Source organism: Cucumis melo, chromosome 2 (genome assembly GCF_025177605.1).
Source record: "Cucumis melo cultivar AY chromosome 2, USDA_Cmelo_AY_1.0, whole genome shotgun sequence".
Classification (NCBI taxonomy): domain Eukaryota; kingdom Viridiplantae; phylum Streptophyta; class Magnoliopsida; order Cucurbitales; family Cucurbitaceae; genus Cucumis; species Cucumis melo.
Genome location: NC_066858.1, coordinates 15,985,454 through 15,994,604, shown reverse-complemented (window position 1 = coordinate 15,994,604; position 9,151 = coordinate 15,985,454). Strand labels below are relative to the sequence as shown.

The 9,151-nt window shown below is 33.7% G+C and overlaps 2 long non-coding RNA genes across 2 annotated transcripts; both read left to right on the top strand.

Annotated features, from left to right (window-relative positions):
• The first annotated feature begins 5,448 nt into the window (after positions 1-5,448).
• Positions 5,449-6,246, top strand: LOC127148081 (uncharacterized). Its single transcript, XR_007818706.1, has 2 exons — positions 5,449-5,997; positions 6,163-6,246. It is a non-coding gene; the product is annotated as an uncharacterized LOC127148081 (long non-coding RNA).
• A 172-nt stretch (positions 6,247-6,418) lies between these two features.
• Positions 6,419-8,781, top strand: LOC127148080 (uncharacterized). The gene is made up of 4 exons (XR_007818705.1): positions 6,419-6,689; positions 6,796-6,880; positions 6,967-7,066; positions 7,313-8,781. It is a non-coding gene; the product is annotated as an uncharacterized LOC127148080 (long non-coding RNA).
• The last annotated feature ends 370 nt before the right edge of the window (positions 8,782-9,151 follow it).

Here is a 9,151-nt window from a genome sequence, read left to right as displayed (position 1 = left end):
CCTTTTTGATGTCGGTTTAAAACCGACATTAAAGCTAACCTTTATTTTTTTTATTTTTATAAATTAATATTTTCCTTTTAGTTTAGGGTTTGCGTTGTTTTTGTTTTAGCAGCCGCCTTCGTCGTCCTTCCCTCTATATCTCTCATCTCGCATCTTCTCTTCCTTAATAATAAATCTTTAGTCTCCTCTTCTTCCATCTTTACGATCTTCTTCGCTGCGTCAATCGGCCGCTCGTCTTGTTCTTCCACCTTTTCTTCCATCTTTCATCTTCTCTTCTTTCATCTCCATTTTCTTTCGATTTTTATTTATGTATGGAGAGATGAACAGAGAGGGAGCGTGCTCTGGGTGTATGTCAAATTAGAAGCCTCTATCTACTATTGATTGTGAAAGAATCTGCTATAGAGGTTCCTATAAACCTTGAAGTACGACGAAGAATTGCATTTTTCACAAATTCATTGTTTATGGATATGCTTCATGCCCCGCGAGTTTGTAAGATATTATCGTTTAAGTCTGGTTTTCTTTGACTCTGATGACATTATTTCCATGAAGAAGAAATTTTGATCTGTCTATATATATAACATTTACTGGGATTTTTATTTTATATTCTAATAGACAATGTTCTTTTCTTTTCTGCTAAATGGAATGCCCAAAGGAATTGAAGAAATTACTAAATAAATGGATTCAACAGTACTTTTAGGTTTGGAGAGGAACAATTCGACGGTGCCGCAGGGAAGCGGCTTGGCCGAAATTACATCCACGGTGGTTCTTGGTTGAATGAATCGGAGGAAGCGGTCGAGCATGAATATGAAGATTCCACCGGCGGCGATGGTGAAGACAAAATTGCCGACGTGTAGGGCTAAGAAGACGACGAAGATGATGTACAATTGATGAGTGTAGAAGAACAAGGGGGAGGATGAAAGCAAGCTAGATAAGACGAAGGCTGCTATAACTAGACTGCAGTCACTAATTATTGTCACATCCCAAGCTGTCAATACAACTTCTACTGCCATAGTTGGACTAAGAAATTCGGATCTCATTCCTCAGCTTGTTGAACTTTGCCATGGGTAATTCCACTCTCTTTAGCTTGTTTTTGTGAAAATTGTTTTTGGTGCAAAATTATGTGATGAAAACCGTGAAGCAGTAATATTGGCAAGATGTTGCAATTCACACATCCCTCCATTCTCTGAATTTCCAATTTGATGGCATCAGCCACATTCCAGACTAGGATAACTATGTCTTTTGGAAAATAGGCTAGTCTTATAATTATGAAGCTTCAATAGGATAGTTTATTGTGTGGGATGCTGATGATTTTATAACCTTCAAATAGGATTGATATAATTTGGCTTAACACATACTGCAAAGAAGAAAAGGGTTAACTATCAACAATAATATGATGTACCTAAAAAATTGAATTGTATCCCTGGTTGGTAACTCTGTTATTTTTTAAAAAATTAGAAATTACATTTGTTTGTTTTCATTTTTTTTCTTTTTTTGTGAAAAACACATCCTCTTGATGGTTATGATCTTTGCATTCCGTCACACTGATCAACTTTTTTCATCTGCTATTTATCAAGGGCTTAATTGGTTGCAGAAGTGTGTTTAGCAGTGATACACGTGGAACTGGTTTTATGCATCTGACATTCTTAAGTATGTATTTTCAGCTAGAATTTCTTTTACTTTTCTGTTATGGCGGGGACTATGCTTATGAGCTTTCGTTGATATTTTATGCTTATGAGCTTTCGTTGATATTAACATTTTAAACCGACATCAAAGAGAAAGGATTAATGTATTTGACGATCTTTGGTAATAATATAATAAATAATTTATTTGATTTTTATTGTTTATTATCAGATCAATTTGGTGTATTTTAATCAAACTGAATATGAATGAAGTAAATCTACTATGTAAGTGTCCATTTACAGTTCAGTAAGTACACCAAATTTGGTGTATTTTAATCAAATTTGGTGTATTTTAATCAAACTGAATACTCTAATAATATAAGATACTGAATCAATTCAGTTCTTAATGAACGTTTGAGCTGTTTATTATTAAAAGAAAAATCAGTTATTGATGATGATGAAGTTGCTCTGCCAAACATGATAGTTTACCTTATCTCTTTACAGGGCTTTTGATTTGCTAATGATTCAGCCTGATTTAATTTTGAACTTTTGTTGATGATATAATCTTTTCTTCTAGGCTGAAGTTAGTATCCAGCACTTGCAAAAGAAACACCATGATGCTTCAGAGAAGAATGCATATATGCATCTCGAAAAACCTATTTCAGCTTATTTGGATGTGGCATTAAATGATCCCGCAACAACCAATTCGACATTAGAGACTTTGAAGAACCAATAGAGATTACTAACGGGAATAGTTTCCTAAAAAGGTGTTTTCCCCCTTCCAATTCCATTGTTTTGTTTGTGTATCTTTACCCAAAAACAAAAAGAAGATTTTATACATTGATATAGTTCTTTGTCTTCTTGTTCAAGTGAGAAGTCTTTTCTATTCCATTGTAGATTTGATGTGGATAATAGAGCAGTCATTTCCCATTTATTTCATCAATGGCAAACTGTACTTTAACCTTTCACGTATCCGCTATTATATTATGATTGAAAACAGAGAAGGTCCCAAAGGTAAGGAAGAAACTAAAGAATTAGCAATCAAATAAATGGGACTATAGAGAGTTAAATAATTTGTATGTCCGTTGCACTGCTGTATTTGAACTTCTATGCTCTGATGATCGATAAATGTGATAATGGAAAGTTAAATAATTTTTTTTCCATAACGTTACAGGTTGGCTTTGTAATTGAGGAACGACTAAGAGTGAAGAAATGCAAAACCAAGGTTAACTTTTTACTAATTGGGCTAGTTTTCCTTTTAATTTGATATGTAATGAAGCTAGCACCAGTTTAATTGTTTTGACCACAGTTCAACCGACTTCCATTGTTTGACTAATACGAATAGTAATATATGAAAGTTGTATATTGGTGAACTGTGAAGCCATAAAATGAGAAAAAAAACTGCTTTATGGTGAACTGCTGTATGGCGGATTAAGGTGCCCACGATTAGTAACAAGCTAGCAGATATGATGATTATTCATGGAGGAAATATGACCAAAAGCCAATCAAGGGTTCTCCACACCCAAGGTATATAAATATGATCGATTTACTTTTCAGCTTATTGTGTTGATGTTGCTTATTTCTTTATAGATTGATATTGGTTTTCATAATAATGTTATTTAAAAATATTCCAATATTAGATTGAAGAGATTTAGGAAAGCCTGATGGATGGGGTAGATTGAAGAGAGTTATGTCGATTGGGGTGTGGATATAAAATCTTGAGAATGAGATTTATTTCAACGGCATACTTCCTCTACATGGCATCTTCTCTCTACAAGCTCGCTCTCTCCCTTCGTCACCGTTTCTATCTCTACGGCATACTCCGCAAGCATCGGTAAGAATGGGATTTATTTTGAACTGTTTGATTATCACTTCTTATTCTTATTACTGTTCGACGTTAGGAGTAGGCTTACTCGTAGTCAACAAATTTGGCTTATTATTCTGCCAATTCCTAGTCTGGATGTTGTTTTCTATTGGGTTTCTTAGTGGCAATTTGGGGGCATGATTGAGTGGCAATTTGGGGGCATGATTGAGTTACTTGAGCTCTAGGTAGTTTGTTTTTTTTTGAATGATTTTGCATCGTAATAGAGAAGGAAAAAGCTCGAGATTAATGCATTAGATTGAATTAATGTCTATTTGGATATTGTTTGTAGATAATTGAAATCATATTGAGTTGAAAGCTAAGCGATTGTGCAGAGATGGCCAAGCGACCGTTGAAAATTGAAGATTGAGAAGGCATTTAGGATTTTTAATTATTTAATTCTTGTATTAGAATCTTTTTTCATGTACTATCGTAGAATGTATATATAAACATAATATTAAGATTTTATTTTGTGTATGTAAAAGACAAATATTATAGTTTCTAACATAATATGAATTTCATTGATTTGTTGGCATGTGAAAAACATATTTATCTACATTGACCCAATGTCGGTCTATAGGACAATAATGTAACAATTAAAAATAAATTTGTAAAAATGAATCCAAAACCTAGGATTTAATGTCGGTTTTAAACCGACATCAGAGTTCAATCGACATTAAAGGGCTTTAATAACACTATCAAAGATGTCGGTTGAAAACTGACAAACCGACATTAAAGAGGCCTTTAATGTCGTTTTTAAACCGACATTAAAGTCCAACCGACATTAAAGGGCTTCAATAACACCATAGAGTCTAGAGGAGATAGTGGCCAATCTACCGTAGTTGAGCTAAAAGAGGTAAACCTTGGTACAATAGAAGAACCAAGCCCGACTTTCATTAGTGCATCTCTCTCTAGTGAAAAGGAGGATAAGTACATGAGTTTGCTCACAGAGTATAAGGACATTTTTGCTTGGTCGTACAAGGAGATGCCATGACTTGATCCAAAGTAGCAGTCCACCATCTTGTAATTAAACCAGGATATCGTCCGATTAAGCAAGCGCAACGACGTTTTCGACCAGAGCTTATTCCTTAGATCGAGGTTGAAGTCAACAAGTTGATTCAAGTAGGATTCATTCGCGAAGCCAAATATCCCACATGGATATCAAATATTGTTCCTATAAAAGAAAAAGAACGGCCAGCTTCGCATTTGTGTAGACTTTCGTGACTTGAATAATGCATGCCCTAAAGATGATTTTCCTTTGCCCATCATAGAAATCATGGTTGATGCAACTACTGGACACGAGGCGCTGTCCTTTATGAATGGGTCGTCTAGATATAACCAAACACAAATGGCTTTTTCAGATGATTTTCCTTTGCCCATCACAGAAATCATGGTTGATGCAACTACTGGACACGAGGCGCTGTCCTTTATGAATGGGTCGTCTAGATATAACCAAACACAAATGGCTCTTTCAGATGAAGAATTGACAGCTTTCAGGACCCCAAAGGGAATATATTGTTACAAGGTGATAGCCTGTGGATTGAAAAATGTTGGGGCCACTTATCTACGTGCTATGCAGAAAGTGTTTGACGATATGCTACATAAGTATGTCGAGTGTTATGTTGATGACTTTGTGGTCAAATACAAGAGACGACAAGACCATTTGAAGGATCTACACTACTATAAAACTGGGTTTACTTGACGCTTTTATAATTGATATAGTTGACAGTTTTAATAAAAACTGTCAAGAAACATAAAAAAGTGTAAAAAATAAGAAAAAGTGAAAAAAACCCATATTTTTTCTTGTTTTAAATACTTGACAGGTTAAAAGCGTCAAAATTGATTTTAATTACTTTAATTTAAAAAATGTCAAATAATATATATTTTTCACAATTCTATTAATCACAATTCTTAAAGTCGATGGCTACAATAGTTTTAAGATTGAAAATATTATTAAACTGCAGGTATGTCCAGTCTGTGAAATGAAGGTAGGAGTTGACATGGTTGCGCATATATCCCTGCAGCATGAAAATATTTTCAAGATATCCTTCTATCTATCATGTTAAAATTAGATTCATACTTTATTTTTTCCATTGTATGATATTGCTCTCATTAAGTTCTTTTTTTCACACTCATGCTCTGCATATAGTTTTGTTCCTTGGGGATCAACTTGATTCCAGACCTTTATTCTATCAGTCCCTTGTTTGTGTCACTACTATTGGAATCGTTTATGTTTTACAAGAATAGAATGGAACCTCTATTAGACTGTGAAATATAAATATAAATTGCCAACGAAGTTTACTCTTTGACTTTTCTTTCTTAGAAAGGGGAAAAAGTTAAAGACTTGTTTGTTTTCTGATATTTACCGGTGATTTTTGTTTAATTTAATTTTCTTTTTCTTCTTGTCCTTTTTATCCATTCGCTTTCTAACTCAGTGCATATAATGTGCAGTGGTTTTGGCAAACTATTGTTTTAGGCTTCATTTTCCTATTGTTTCTTCTAGAAACAAGGCATATAGTAAGTGGATTCAACAAATTATATTTATTGTTGTGATTTATGTTTGCACAATGGCTCTTTCTAGTTGTTTATATTGTCGGTGTAAACATATTTATTTGTTTATTAAAAGTATACGTATATGGGCTATTTGCAACATTAAGTATTTTGGTAATTTATGTATTACAGTGTCCTTCACAAGTCGGAACCACTAAATTGAGAGTTATGATGTGGAAGTATCTTCTTTGAGGCATGAAATAAAATAGTTAAATTGTAAACCCGATATTTTCTTGGTTTAATTTCTTTGAATGTGGAAAAAAAAAAGAAAATAGAAATTAAGTGTAAATATAAATATATATATTTATATATTAAATAGTTTTATTAAATTAATTAAAGAAAAGAAAGAAAAGAAAGGACAAAAAGAAGAAAATGAGAAGAAAATTTCATTTTCTCTTTTCTTCTTCTTCTTCTCTTCCCTTCACCGCCAAGAGTTTGAAGACATCCAAGTTCCCTTTATTTTTTTTTTCTTTTTCCTTCTTCAATTTGCAGAGAACTTCTAAGAGAGAGTTTGGAAGAAGAAGAGAAATTTTACTAGAATTTTTAGGTTGAAGAAGAGGAGGAGAACTCAAGCAAAGTGTATCAATGGCTGAATTTTAGTTCATTCTACACATCACTGGTTTTTAATTCGGTTTGAACTCTTCAAAAGGAATTAAGAGGTGAAATTTACATTTACTGAAAGTTAACTCATTTTTAAACAAACTTTATGAAGAACGTTGGAGCAAATTCGGATATTCATTTGGTGCTTTTTGATGAAGAAAACAGGGCAGTTGGTTTTCACTCGAAATCAGGAGGTCTCTGGTTTTTCTTGTATTTCAGAGTCTATCGGTGGATTTAGAATCTCTATTTGGTATGGTTGGAAAGCTTATTCAATTTACTACAACTTTCATGAAGAAATTGTAAACCAAAAACGACTAAAAATTGGTTAAATTGTAGGAGCAAGTTAAAGAGGTCGTGTGCGCGCGATTCTGGAAGTGGTTCTATTTTGAGGGTTATATGTGTTTATGCACGGGGAATCGGATTTATATGTCTTCAGGTAAGTTTTAGAGGATCTCAAAATGAAGAGTTTGATATAAAGAACACTCATTTTGGTTAAGTATTGAGAAAGTTATAGTCCTTTGAAGTTTATGTTAGAAATCTGGAAATTTTAGAGAATTGTTGAAATAGGATTTTATTTCTTAAGCTTTGTTTTCGTGAGCGTCATCTTTGGTGCGACATGTTATGTATATCTTTAGGAAACCAGAATGTTTAGGGTTTTAATACTCGGTTGGGTTGTTGGCAGGCCGAGAAGAATTAAACCGAGCTTATAGACCAAGGATCTAGCCCAAGACTGTGAGTGACAAAACCAACTTTGAAATATTTTCCATAACTGTTATTATGATTGAATGCGATAAATGTTTATTTACGAAGCCATGAAAGGTATTTGAATTTCATGACTATTTTCAAGTATACATTTGGAGACTAGATTTCTTAAAGAAATTTATGCTAGCACGTAGATATTAAATGTTTGGAAAGTATTTAAACCACAATATTTTAAGCAAAGCATGAATTAGTATGAAGTTTTGTTTTAAGAACTACAATTTTCCACGAAAGAGCTGAGTAAAGTTCGAGCTTTGTGTAAAATTTATAAGCAGGCATGTTTTAATATTTTATGATGATTTATGAAATTTTCATGAACTACATGACTGAGATCTTGAGCCTAAGGCTAGAGATTACCGTGTGCACACTGGTTAGATTTCGTTGTTGACGTTGAGTGTACTCCGTAACAACGATGCTGTCGTGAGTGCTGGGCGGGCCCCACTACATCGTAGTGCTTGTAAACGTTGTTGTACTAGGTGTACCCTACACAACGTAGATTCGTCATGTTAGTTAAAATGCTTCGATATACTTGATATGCCTTGCTAGATTTCAATGATGAACATGCTGAGTATTTAAGGAAGCTATTCTTACTATTACACATTTACATTTACGACTTGTATAAACAGATTTATATGTGTAAAGTTTTCACGTGCTCTTATCTTTAAATTCATAGTTTTAAACTGAGTCACTCACTGAGCTTCATAGCTCACCCTTTCCAAAATGTTTTACCCATTTTCCAGGTAGAGATCGACTTCCTGGTGCCTGATAGACTGCCTTAGTCTGCGGAAGCTTCATTATCGATTGCCAGTACGTGTTTTGAGTTGGGCATAAAGTCTGTTGTGTTGTGATGTATTCACACCCTTGTATGTTATAGATACTCCACAGTTTGTATAAGCTTTAGGAGCTGTAGTTGTGTAAATTTTGTTGGTTATATTTTGATTAAGGTGTCTTTAGGTTTACTCGTGAAATCGGTAAATTTTGAGGTACACTTCATGTATGTGTTTGACTAGCTGTGTTTGACTAGCCTAGGATCCGCTGTGTTTTGTGGCATGTACAATAGTTTATATACTAGATTGGCAAGTTCATCACATGAAAGTTTTAAGCAGAGTCGACAGATACAGGTACAGAAAAGCGTTGTTCGTCGGCTTCACGCCATCTTTCGGTCTAAGGTAGCAGGTAGTCCGGGACGGGGTGTGACATAAATGAGAGGTTGGAAACCGCAAATGCAAGGGCTCAATCGTTTGAGAAGAAGCAAGGATATTGCAACAAGAAAAAGGTTCATATTGTAGCTTACACATGTATATTTTGTTTATATTAAACAAGAAAAGGTTCATATTGTAGCTTAGACATGTATATGGTTCATTGATATATATATATGTGCAATTTCTTTGATGGAAAGTTTGAGTTTTTTCAATTGATGTGTATTAATATTGTTGGACTTCAAAACAGGTCAACGTTAAAAAATATGGATATTTTAAAATATAAATTTTTTATTTGAACAAACTTTATATACTTGATACCTATAAGCTGTCAAGTATAATTTCACTTGACGTGTAAAACTTGTCAAAAATAAAACCCTCTTATTCTTGACACTGGATTAGTTGACGCATAAAAACTGTCAAGTATAATTATATACTTGACGCTTTTTCAATGTCAAGTATAATTATACTTAACACTTATAAACTGTAAAGTAAACCTCTATTATTCTTGACACTGGATTAGTTGACACATTGAAAAGCGTCAAGTAAACCCAGTTTTGTAG